Source organism: Varroa destructor, unplaced genomic scaffold (assembly GCF_002443255.2).
Source record: "Varroa destructor unplaced genomic scaffold, Vdes_3.0 BEIS01000004.1, whole genome shotgun sequence".
Taxonomy (NCBI): Eukaryota; Metazoa; Arthropoda; class Arachnida; order Mesostigmata; family Varroidae; genus Varroa; species Varroa destructor.
The window spans coordinates 36142774-36155106 of record NW_019211457.1 but is presented as its reverse complement, the minus strand read 5'-3'; the positions used below and the strand labels follow the sequence as shown (position 1 = coordinate 36155106).

The 12333-nt window shown below is 41.6% G+C and overlaps 1 protein-coding gene across 2 annotated transcripts in view; it reads right to left on the bottom strand.

Moving 5' to 3' along the window:
* The window catches only part of Ptp69D (Protein tyrosine phosphatase 69D), a 577123-nt gene that overhangs the window by 189706 nt on the left and 375084 nt on the right, over positions 1–12333 (bottom strand). The window lies entirely within an intron of this gene.

The following is a 12333-nucleotide window of genomic DNA, read 5'->3' as shown; positions in this document are numbered from 1 at the left end:
AGTTTCTCTAGAAAAGTTCGGTTTCTAGTATAGCTTCTAGAACACGCCGTTATTTTTGTTGTAGATATCCTCGGCTATGATGGCTTTAAATTTTGCTCATGTAAATTGCCAATAAAATGTGAAACCACTTAATTCGGACTCCATCATGCACATAGCAAATGCGTGTAATGGCGTTATTGTAGCCGTTGCCAGGTACAGAGTAGCGCGCGCCGGTTCAAACTGTATCTGCTTACATAGACGAAATTTATTCGTATCTGTGTGCTGAAAACAAGGTCTTTGCCTTCTCTATTTTCAATACGATATACCGATATACCACAGGCCTTGCACAATGTGTCGAATTATAACGTTTGGTCTCTCGAGATTGCTGCTAATCTGTTCGGAAAGTGCAGAATCATATTTTAAACCGAAAATACTTGTTTTATATTCACATGTCTATAAGACTTATTCCATGTGCGCAGGTTTCGATTCGTGTAGAAAAACGTAAGGCTGTGTTAGCTCCTCCTTAGGACTGCGATTTTCGAGTAAAGAGAGTCGCGGCGCGATCCACCTTCTCCTCTTTTGTGGACGAAGAACGGAGCCTAGCCGGCCGTCACTGCTTCAACAGAACAGACCTATTAAAGGAACGCAGTAACTGTAAAAGGGGCTTCGGGGAATCTCGTCTTGTAAATGACTTTAGAGTACCAGAGTAAAATTACCATCACTGGAATTATGGCTACCTCCAGGCATTGTTTTCCTGCCACGTGGGATATTTTGTTGATAAATCATATATCGTCATAACCTTATAAAACACACCACAGCCGAATCGAGTAGAAGGCGTAGCTCCTGTGGGTGTAGAAGGCCACACAGGTCGCCTACACCAGGGGTCTGGTTGGGGTGAAGTATATAGTTAAGAATTGCAGACTTCGCTGTATAGTAGGGACACCTTACACGGTTCAAGATGTACATATTCGGCTACTTTTTCTGCTCAGCCGACATGGACGATGCTAATGCAGAATATTTGGAAAGCAGGTTGACACAAAAAATACAGGGAAAGCAAATTGTCGTCTCTGAGAATACAAAAAAGACCCTGTACTATTTCTTAAGGCTATTACCATTACGGGCTTCGAAGAATCGGTACGCTGGTAATGGCATGTACGCACATATACGATGAATATACTCGGCTGAAGGTGTTAACAGTGTTAACAAAAAAAGGTTTTTCAAGGTCATCGACATTAGTAACGCCTTTACGCTGTGAGGAGAATTTCCCACAGGCAATACGTACATATGAAATTGAGTTAGCTTTGTCCTTGTCTACCAGAAACAAAATCTTCCGTCACTTCCTTTAAGTTTTTATGTCCGTAGACATGTAATTATTCATATATATATACACACATATATATATATATATATATAGCATGCTCTCTCTGTTTGAACCCAATTAAACTTCAGAAGATTGTTTGTCGTAGCGAGCACAAATTGATTTGTCAACTTGGATATTAAATGGAAGTCGGTTCCTTTTAGATCAAAACAAGAGATTTGTCATGGTGGGAGACAGGGCACCGCGTCTGCAATTTAAACTAAGATCAGCTATAGGCTAATATTTTCGCGTTGAGAGAAGGGTCAACAAGATTGGAAGCTTCCGTTTTTGCTCAAATTCTACAGTCTATTTCTTGCCAGTTTTCATACGACTTCTGAAAAATTCAAGTATGATTTGCATGAGGCAAACTGGATGGTTCTCAATCGGGTGTAGATTTGAAGGGATCAAAAATGTATCAATATAGCTAGAAAGGCATTTTTGATACACCTGGATTCTCAATACAGAACCTAACGGTCGTTTTAGAGAAGTATAAATCAACTCCCAGTTGAGTGAGCTCCAATGGTTAGTTTTCATGAAATGTTTTGAGCCTTTTTTGCACTTTTTAGAATTCTCGGTCACTCTAATCACCTGCACTGTTAGGATTTTCACCCAGCTATCAATTCAACATTTCATACGGCTGCATCCTTTTGTATTTACCGTATTTAAACGATATTTTAACCTACCAATACTGCTTGATGTACGATTAATATTGAAAATCCCTTCGCCGATTCATTATAACGTATTTTCGAAATTATTGCTAAGTAGCTTGTATCCCAAATTAAAAGTGATAATTAATTTAAACAAACATATGAGTTAGGAATGACGCTTCTAACACATGCAAAAAATTGCCATGAAGTACCTGTTTTTTGTTCTGATTCTGTTCTAGAAGCTGCTGATGAGAGAAGTTTGGCATTTATGTGAAGCGCAGTAAATACACATTGTGGCGACGATCCGCAAATACGACTTGTTTGCTCTACACACTGTCCTTACGTAGGTACTTACTATCAAATATATTGGTACGCGCCGTAACGTATATCTATTCACTTCTGTTCTTACACAAGGGCAGTCTAATCTGCCCTTTTGTGTATTACGATAATATTAACATATCTACTATAGCGTTAAAACATGTTTATTAAAGTTCATTTAGGTCTCCGATTCGCATGTCGGTCTGTAATTGTTCGTTAGCTCGCACGAGATAATTTAATTGACATTCGTTAATTAATCAGCATTGAATAACTTCACATTTTTGTGATAACCGTTGTGTTTCCTTTCACGCGAAGATATTATATACAGTTCCCAAATGTACAGATTTAGATGCCGATCGTTTGGTGACTATTAGAATAGGTATTCTTCCTTTCGTATTTCTCTCTCCTTCTTTCACTTCCCTTTTGCCCCATATCGCATCTATTCCACAGCTTCTTACACAATGGATTCGCCACCAGCCATCATCCCTTAGTCCCGTTCAACCCAGAACGTGGTTGTCACTGGCACCACTGCTATAACACTGATCCACAAGTCGCAAAAGCTGAGTTTCTTCTCTTCCTCTGAGCTACTCATTTTCCTTTCTGGGGCAAGAAACCACAATGAGATGATCTTGCGACCAGCCGGGCCTTTCAGCAAGCTACCATCAGCGTTCCCTGCTATTCAGCCTCTAGCCAGTCATCCTTTCTGATTCTCATTCTTTACCGACGAGGCGGTTTCCGACTATCCAACTTTTGCCCTGATTCCTGGATGCCCTGGCTGGTGGCGATCGTCGAGAGACGCCGCGGAGACCGATCGCTGTGGCCCTGCCACCATTATTCCCTGGTCGTCGGACTGCATCGCTCAGCCCGTCGGCTTGTTTTCCTCTTTCTAACCCATATAGTAGCTTACGGCCTTCCCACAGGCGAGACCCGTTTGTGATTTTCTCGGCGGTTGTGCTAGCGGCAGTGATAGTTACTCCCGAATCTGCTTCAAATACGGAAGCGAGTTTACCGAACGACTGCTCGTGCGACTTGCAGTTTAGCCACCCACAGGATGGAATCGCAAAAGGCGGTCGTTCTGAGTGGCTCCTTTTATTTTATCTACTGTATACTACATATATAATTCATATAGCACACATAGTGTTCTCCGTCTATGAATTTAGATTTATTACTTTCGTGTCGGAGTTATTTCAAAACCATTATGTAGCAATTGACTTTCGCAAGCTTTTTGGTTGGTTGTCTTTGAAGTCCTTCACAGTCTCTTGTTTAGGTTATGTTTATTCCGAGGTGTCCACTGAAAACGTTGTGCCTTTTCATCCTCTGTAAAGACCCAGCTTTGCCGTAGCATCCCCTCCCCATCAAGGAATCCGAATGCTTTCGCTTCTTTTGGCAAGATCTCTTTAGTGACAACGATATTATCTGGCGTTTGGCTTTAGCGCTAACACTTCTTTTTGCCTTTGAAATGATGACCTTCTGAGGGGCTTGGCATCTAGCTGCCCAAAAGCAACGTAACTCTACCGAAGTTCGAAATAAAGCCGATTTCGCGTAGGCCGAATGGTATACCGGGTCCTTTTGACGGCCTTCCTTTATTCCACATCAATCGTCGGACACGAATATCCTATCCTGTTTTTGACAACCCTTCTCGGTTGCTTCTTTATCACTTATTAGCTATTACCGATCATCACCTTCATTGTTATTGCGATCAGCATCGTCGTCACATCATCTTCTTCTTCTTCATCATAATCACAATTATTATCAGCAACGTCGTCATTGTTGAAGCAGTGACGTCGCCACTGCGTCCATCAGCAGAATCGCTAACATCGTTAGAACTATTCGCGTCGTCATCAAATGAATTGGGACAAACAAAAACGGGAAACGTACGGAAAAGTAGTTGATTCATTTGAATACACCCAGCCACTGCTCGTTCCAAAGTAAAGGGGGACCCTCGTAAGGGGTACAACGAAACGTCCGTCTAGAGCATTACGCGTTATCAATATAAAGGTTAAGGCAGAAGCAAGGATGCTAGACTAGAACGAGATGCGTGATGATTGCTTGCGGTGCACGCAAACGTCAGGTTGCGGCGTGTTGATAGGGTTAATTGTTGCGGCTTTGAACTTGTGTGTGCTATACGAAATGAAGAATATGGCAATGTGAACACCCACCAACAACAACGACGACATAAGGTTAACTGGACCGATAAAATAAATAACTTTATCCCTATAAATATTGCAGTCATGTGTCTCAGCGAATGTGCCCCTGGAAATACTTCGACATCCCTGTGGTTAGAGCATACATTCAGATATCCGCTAAAGGACTCCGAATAGTGAGTTCCATTCGCAGATCAGTAGCAAAAAAAATAACTGTAATTTATTGCATGTTATTACCGTTTGCTGTGTCGAAGTCTATAGTGGTATGAGAGAATCGGAAATTTTGCCTGGCTTTCTAAATTTCATGCACGTTTTTCATCGGAAAGAGCTGTGATAAGAAATTTCCATTTTTTGATTGCGATCAAGATAAATACATTGGCCAGTGTGATCAGAAACTGTGCAAAATGCAAATAACAAAGCTTTGTAATTTTCGTTGCCTATGAGCCGTTTCAACAAAGTTAACAGTTTCATACGTTTAAGTCAAAATCGCATTACGAACGTTCTTAGGTAAATTTTGATAGTTTCAAAGTAATTCAGCTGATTAAATGCGACCTGTTAAAGATTTGTCGTCCTTTGCGACAGGGCACATTTTACCTTATCAAATAATTATCGTCGTTCATGCAAAATATATCATTTATGTAGTCTGAATGAAGTTCTTCGTGTCACAATCCGACAAAGCAGCTAAATGAACTATAAATTTAGTTGAGGCATCGAAGTTCATTCTAGCAATTTTATCACTCTAGTCTTAATTTGAAATCGAAATAAATAGCATCTAGCTTTTTATTGTTTTGATTTTCTTAATAATTCGATTTATCTTGTAATTCTTGATAACATTAATTATAACAGTTTACTATACTAGTGATTTTATTGTGCTGTAGCGGCAGATATTTTTTTTTACCTTTCCTTAGAGATTAAGTTGATTTTGCAATACTGTCACCTATTTTTATTATCTCGTCGAGTGCTACCAATATGTTTTTAGGCATTTCTTTTTAAAGAAGGAAGTGCGCTAATTGGAAAGGAAAAAAAGGATATCTCGAAGAACATAATTTGTTTCACGGTCTCTACATTTTACTGGTTACTCTCGTCTACAAAAAAAATCTAGTTTAAAAATTCGACCAGAACCCACTGATCCGAGATCCAGAATCGTCCTGTATGACTTTTCTTACTTTCTTAGTGATCGTTCGCTCGTGCCTCGTACTTAGGGTCGCCCATATCTATATGTATTAATTCGGCCCGAATGGAGTTATAGGACCGTAACAGCATAAAAGAGCCATGCTCTACATGCCTAACGTTAATTGTTTATTTTGGGTACATTAACTGATGTCTGTGTTTGCATCTATCACAGTTCCCTACGGAGTACGGCAACACGAAATAGTTTTTCCAAGCAACAGAAACAGCGATCTCCCTGATTATCCGCATGTTATAATAATTGAAGCTATTGTTTTTAACGCCTGTCATTGAAGCCGATCTGAAGCCGATGATGGCGGCGGCTAGCAAAAGTTTTAACGATAAAAATTGGTAATTGCTATACTTACCATTATCATGACTGGCATAGACTTTAGGGCTCCAGTATTTATCGAAACCTGCTCTAGCTCAGTTGTTACCATCTGGCTGTGCGTCTTCTAATTTCTCATGTATATATTTAAAAAAAAAATATGGAAATACTTTTTTATTGTTCGTCAAAGAAGTTTAGATAACAGACTTTTTATTGCAAATCGAAGAAAGGAAGTATATTTGCATTTGTGGAACATTTCGATGTTACGAAGGTCACGTTTCCCAATATATCGAAAAACTAACGCCTTCTTTTCAACTGTCTCAGACGCAGCTTCATGATTCATCTAGACAAGAGACGTCTCTAAATCAGCTTCATCATGAAAGGCAATGTACCGATGGCACGTAAACCACGTGCTGCTACCGTGTTACGTTCAACAACTGATTCGAATAAAATCATTCCGGCAAAAAATAATGATGATCGATTGGTTTATATAGTCGTTTAAAACTCCATATTCATAAATTTCGAAATACGCAACGCCACATTAACATATTTGACTTGAAACAGTCACGCAGAGCAGTAATTAGTGTAAGCGTACCACGTCTTTACCGTGCCGGTATTGTATGATCGAAGATACCAGCTAGCACGTCTTAACACGAAACCTTGGAAGACGACCCACGTGCCCATTGTTACGGCTTGTCATGACGAACTAACGGCGACCTGTGCAAGCTTGCCGCAATACTGGGCTGAATTCGTAAACGGAGGATGTCCCCCTATGATTTGAGTTCCGCATCCACCATCGGCGCAAATCATCCCATCGGCCCCACCATGACGCAAAGCGTGTCTATGCCCGAACTCGAACCTAGACCACAACGTGTCTCTAAGGCTGGCAGGCACGTACGTTACCCACCCCACCATCGACGGAATCCGTCTGAAACAATATTAAGCAGCAGCAGCAGCAGCAATGTCTTTGTATAAAAGTGTGTCGCACGATGATGTGGCATCAAACGAATGCGCTCTTCCTAGACCCGCAGTCAATCCCGAACCTTAAATTCCATAGACTCAAAATTGTACCCCGCCAGATTGCTCGTAACCGGTAGCGCACACACATTTGCTAGGTCCGAAATTATTTCAGAATTCCGACGCTAAGTCTTGCTCGCGACGAATCTCTAAATTTAAATGGGAGCCCCTACGTTACACGTACATTTGAACGTTGGTATAGAAACACTTTACGCTTAGTGCAGAAAAGGGCTTGTCGGCATCGAATTTATTTCGTGCAGAGTTCGCCCGCGTGACGCCTGCACATTGCAGTGGTATATGCCAGCCAAGGGATGAACGTTTTTCAATGAATCTCGAAAAAGTTGATTATTTCGTTTAGTATATCAATATCAGTTTCGAAGTTGTTCATGTGATTTATAGTTACTTCATCGTATATTCTACTCCTGTTCAAAGTGGAATTAATCACAGGAAGAAAGATTTGTAGGGAAACAAACATCGCTCTAACCGTTGAAGTATAAACACAGTAAGATCTACACAGTTAACCAGCTACAGCAACCACATGTGGACAAATTTAGAAAAAAAAATAGCGGCTCTCCATCAATAACCGAATTGGGCGAATCTGATCAATTTATGCTGGGCAAGTGTTTTCATTCGAATGTGTTATCTTTTCTTTACATTTAAGCCACTTGGTCGATGTCGAAACGTTTTTACATCCAAACTACAAAGCAGAAAGGTGTATTTTAAACTTAGTGGATATAAAAGCTATGTGTAATCTCAAAATGTCCATTCCTATCCACTAAATTTCTCTACAATTCCTTAGTTCCCTGTTTCGCCTTTTATGGTTTTCTTGTGCCCGGTTAGGCACCAGCTGGACTAGGTCTCGCGACGTAAAGAAGCTGAAAAAGGCCAGTGTGAGTTAAGATAGCGATGGGCTTGCGAGGTGGCAAGACCTCTCTAATCTGATGAGCTTTTATTTCGCAACACGCGGCCCACGTCGGTTTCGTGTAAGTGAATGAAAATGGAACTTTGTAAGATAGAAATATATTTCTGTATAGGATACCTTTGTCTGTTCTGTCGCATCATTGTTGCTTGCTTTTGAACATTAACTAAACTGCAACTTCACCGTGAGTTAAGTGCTTTTGCTTTTATATATGCATAGATAGATATATATGATGAGCAACAAATGCTTTGTGTGTATCTGAAGTATAATTAGGGTTCTACTTAGCACGCGACCTACTACTGCGGCCTATTCAAATATATATATATATATATATATATATAATATTGGCGGTCCAATTGGAAAGAACTACACGTTTCAGTTGTTTCGATCAGGCGACAAAGCATGTGCAGACACATGAGAAGGATACAGCGGATTATAACGTAGGTGTTTAGCATCAGAAAACCTTTTTTGTAAGTTAGCTTAACAAAATGAGTCTTCGTTCGGTTCCGTGGCCGATGTAGCCAATGCGAATGTCTATTTTGCTGCTTAACACAAGGTTTTTGTAAGAAAAATGTTGCCGATAGCCGCCGACCCTAGGCTATCCTGGTATCTGACAAAGGAGAATGCCCATATCTAGTTTGCATAGGACCAGAATGCCTGGGTCCGCTTGTTTGGAGAAAAATTGCAAGTTTTTTTCGCATAGCGCGTGGTGCTCGTTCGGCTGAATTTGCCACCGCCGTCATTCGCCTGGGGACTTAGATCGTTTTATTAAACGGCCTGACACTGACATTCCCGTCATTCATGTCTAAACATAATGGAGTTAGCCATATTGCACAAATGGCAGGTTACCTTTACGTTCTTCGAGGTTCAAAAATGCCTGCGCGGAGTTAAGCGTCTTGACGTGCCCCGCTGACTTCGTTTACTTCGGGTTGTTTTGCAGAGCTCAGTAACACTACGAGGCCGTTGGCTGCATCGGCAGTTTCTCGCAGGTGATGTTTTTGACGGCAGTATAAGTAGCGCAGTAGCAACGGTACTGGTGTAAATTGCAAATAATAAATAGCCCATAGCCAATGCAAAAGTCTTCATGTAGAGACGAACGGGGAACAGAAGAATACAACTACTGCTGTACGAAGCAAGCCGCCGCGACTGCTGCCGCTGCTGTTTCCATCTTTACCAGCGTTCGACTGCTGGTTGTGGAAGTGGTCGAACGTGATGAAAAATGTGCTTTAGTCGAAGAGTCTTATTTAGCCCTTGCTGCCAGGGCAATAAATACTACGGAACTCCCGCATGTGCCTTTCGCTACTGGGCGTCGTGCAACGTCATAAAGTCAGTCCGTTAACTAGAGAGCCGCATCTGCAGTAGCTGTATGCACTTACTCCCTTCCTCTTCCTGCTCTATTGCCCACCATACGAATGTATATGTGTGTAGACAATCCCGACGAGCGTCCCGACGACGGTTTTTTCACACAGGGATTGTTCTGGGTCGTCCAGCACCCAATGGTCTCCAGCTGTCCCAGGGCATCTCTCTGCTATTGCTTTGTCTGCATGACACACGTATACAGAGCTATGATGTTTTTGCAATAGAAAGCGGATCATATTAACAGGGTCGATTACGGCAGATCATAAGCACGACGACCAAAAACGATTAGAAAGAGCTCAGCGACTTGATAGGAAACAAAATTTACTTGTCAAGACGCCTCATGCGCAGAAGGTGCGATAGTTGCGTCTTGCATATGTTTTATTAGTAAACATAATGTGATTGATGTCCACACACGTATGAATGCAACAGATGTATTGCATGTGCCATGAATATCACAAACATTGACAGCCGATTAGGTGGATTAAGAGGTTAAGCTTCTGGTCCTAAAGCTTTAAGAGCACCACAATAAAGCTGTACATATATTTGGTACTAAATAATCGAGGAAGTATGTTATTAAAGTAAACTATAATTAAGCTTGCTTGCTGGTCTTCAGAACATACAATTTATTTCGCCCGACACCTGTAAGAATGAAGAATATTAGGTTACATAAGTCATCTTAAAGATATCTTAAAGACTCTTGTCCGTTCGTCACGTGAGTAATCTTCATATATCTGAAACTTTTTATGCTTGCAGGCAGCCATATACGGGATATACATCGTTATAATTTCTTACAAACCTAACAGGTAACCATGAGGGTTCTTAAACTAAACAATCGTGAACTAAACCATAGCGTACAGATGAGCAGTTTTCTTCTATTAAAAAATTGACTGTACTGCCGGTTACGAACATTTGGAGATAATGCTATATGCTATTACTATGTGCTATCATTGTCGCCATACAAATGCCTCGATGCGTTCTTAGTGAATAGGTTGAGCCGAACGAAGCCTTGAGAGCTGCTTTTTTTAAAACGCCAGTTAGGATCGGACGCCTATGATGGGCATTTTGGTGTCTCTGTTGAACCACGCGTCGGTTGTCTCCCTATCCAACTCTAAAATTATGAACCACTCTTCCACTATTCTGACACATAGATGGAAAGTCGGTCGGTAACCAGAAAAGATATATAGTCGTTCTTGTTTCTGTTCTGATGCCGCGGTGCGGAATTTAAATGTATTAACGAAATGTAATTGGGACTCAAAACGGTGACACTGCTTCGGGCGTCCATGTACCTATCTACGTTCGTGTCATATGTTTCGTACATAGGAGGGAACACATCAGTATCGAACGAGCCATCATCCATGCCGGATCCCGGGGCTTTCGTCCGCTGAGCCCGAACAAATTCTCAAGCGCTTCACTAAACTAAGCAAGCAGGTTACTAGCCAGGCCGATAGACTAACATCATAATATATGCTAAGAAAGCAGCTATTCGTATAGCTGCTTCTGCATGATCACAAGCAGGGGCGACAATACAACCTCTAATGTTTATCCTTCAAAATTACCATCCGGGATGACGTCATTGAAACGTCAGCTCCATCTTTTACTGAACCTCCGTCAGATGATGGCCAACATTCAGTGCAAAAAAATCGAGGCAAACGCCTTTTATAACGAACCGAAATTGATTTTAAGTAACAAATTAACAGTAACAAGATGTTTTTACACAAGCGTGGACGATGTTTACTGCAAATATATAAAATGACCCTAAGTTTATACTGGATTTCAGTGGATCTAGATCCGATCCATTTTGCGTAACTTCAATTGACAGTTTTTCATAGTTTAGCATCAGAATGACCAATAACTTTAAGAACAGTAGTTCATCGAATATTTTGAGTTTTGTTTGATAAACACTATCCTTCATTGCACTGCAACGTCAGGATGTGTCGTGGGGTGCTCGTCAGTTGTTGAGTAAAATTTCGTGTTGAAGTCGTTCGATCAACATGCACACTGCTCTGTACTAGAGCCATGATGTGTGCTATTTGTCTCTCCGGCTCGTGGTCTCTTTGCTACCTGGGAGTGCGCCAGTCTGCTCAAACTTCCTAATCAACGATCTTAATGCTATACCTCAGACAACGAGGTTGTCGCCCGTATCATATACGAAATTTGCGAGCTATAACCGTAATCGACTCCGTAAGAAGCTTTTGCGAAAACCAAACGCCGATGCAAACTATACCTTTCCAGACACGACTGCGTTTATCATTTGTAAGGCTGCCAACACTCGCTTGTTTTCTTTTAGAGATTACTGAAACGCTACACAGGCTTTTAGGCCATCCTTTAGGAAAACAAGAATACATGTTTTAGCATGAGAAAACTATGTAAACAGTGAAAAATGCTCTACATATAAAACGCCTCTACAGCAGTATATAGTACTGAGTCATGGTTGCCTGATTTTGCAGGCGCAGCTCAATCGACGAGTCAAGAATGAAGCCCTATTGAAGTACTAATCAAGTGGTATCTCCCATAATCACCGTACGGATAAAGCAAGACGAACTAGACAAAGCGGAAGTCCGAGAGAAGGACACTGGGCCAGCTATCGAAGTCTACACGAGGTTGCTATTAACAAAAATCGTGCAAGTAAGTACCCCAAGTGTAGGCCAGACCTATGCTGGCTTATAGGTATGACATTGTATGCGTGTGAGGGAAAGAGAGATCTGAAGGAAAGAAGATAGGCTGCTACGCGGATTTCGGTGCTTCGCTATTCTGTCTCGGCTCCAGGTCGTTCAGGCGTTTCTGTTCGCACAGCCCCCCGACTAGTTTCTCCGTGTCTGTCTGGGTAGAGGGCGCTGAGTGCGTTGACGACATTATAACCGTCATCATCGTCGTCCTCGTAAAGACCACCCAACCCACTTTGTGTGTGCAACCGTAGATCCCTATGCCTGCTGGTACAGTCGAGCGAGTGAAACGGGGGCGAGACACGAGCTAAGAAAAGGGGACGCACGAAGCGCCTTAGTGGATAGCAGGTGCTTAAAAACTAGAACAGACGTCTGTGCCGCACAATTAACCTTCTCACAATTTATATATACGGAAAAAGCACGTAAGCAGCGCTT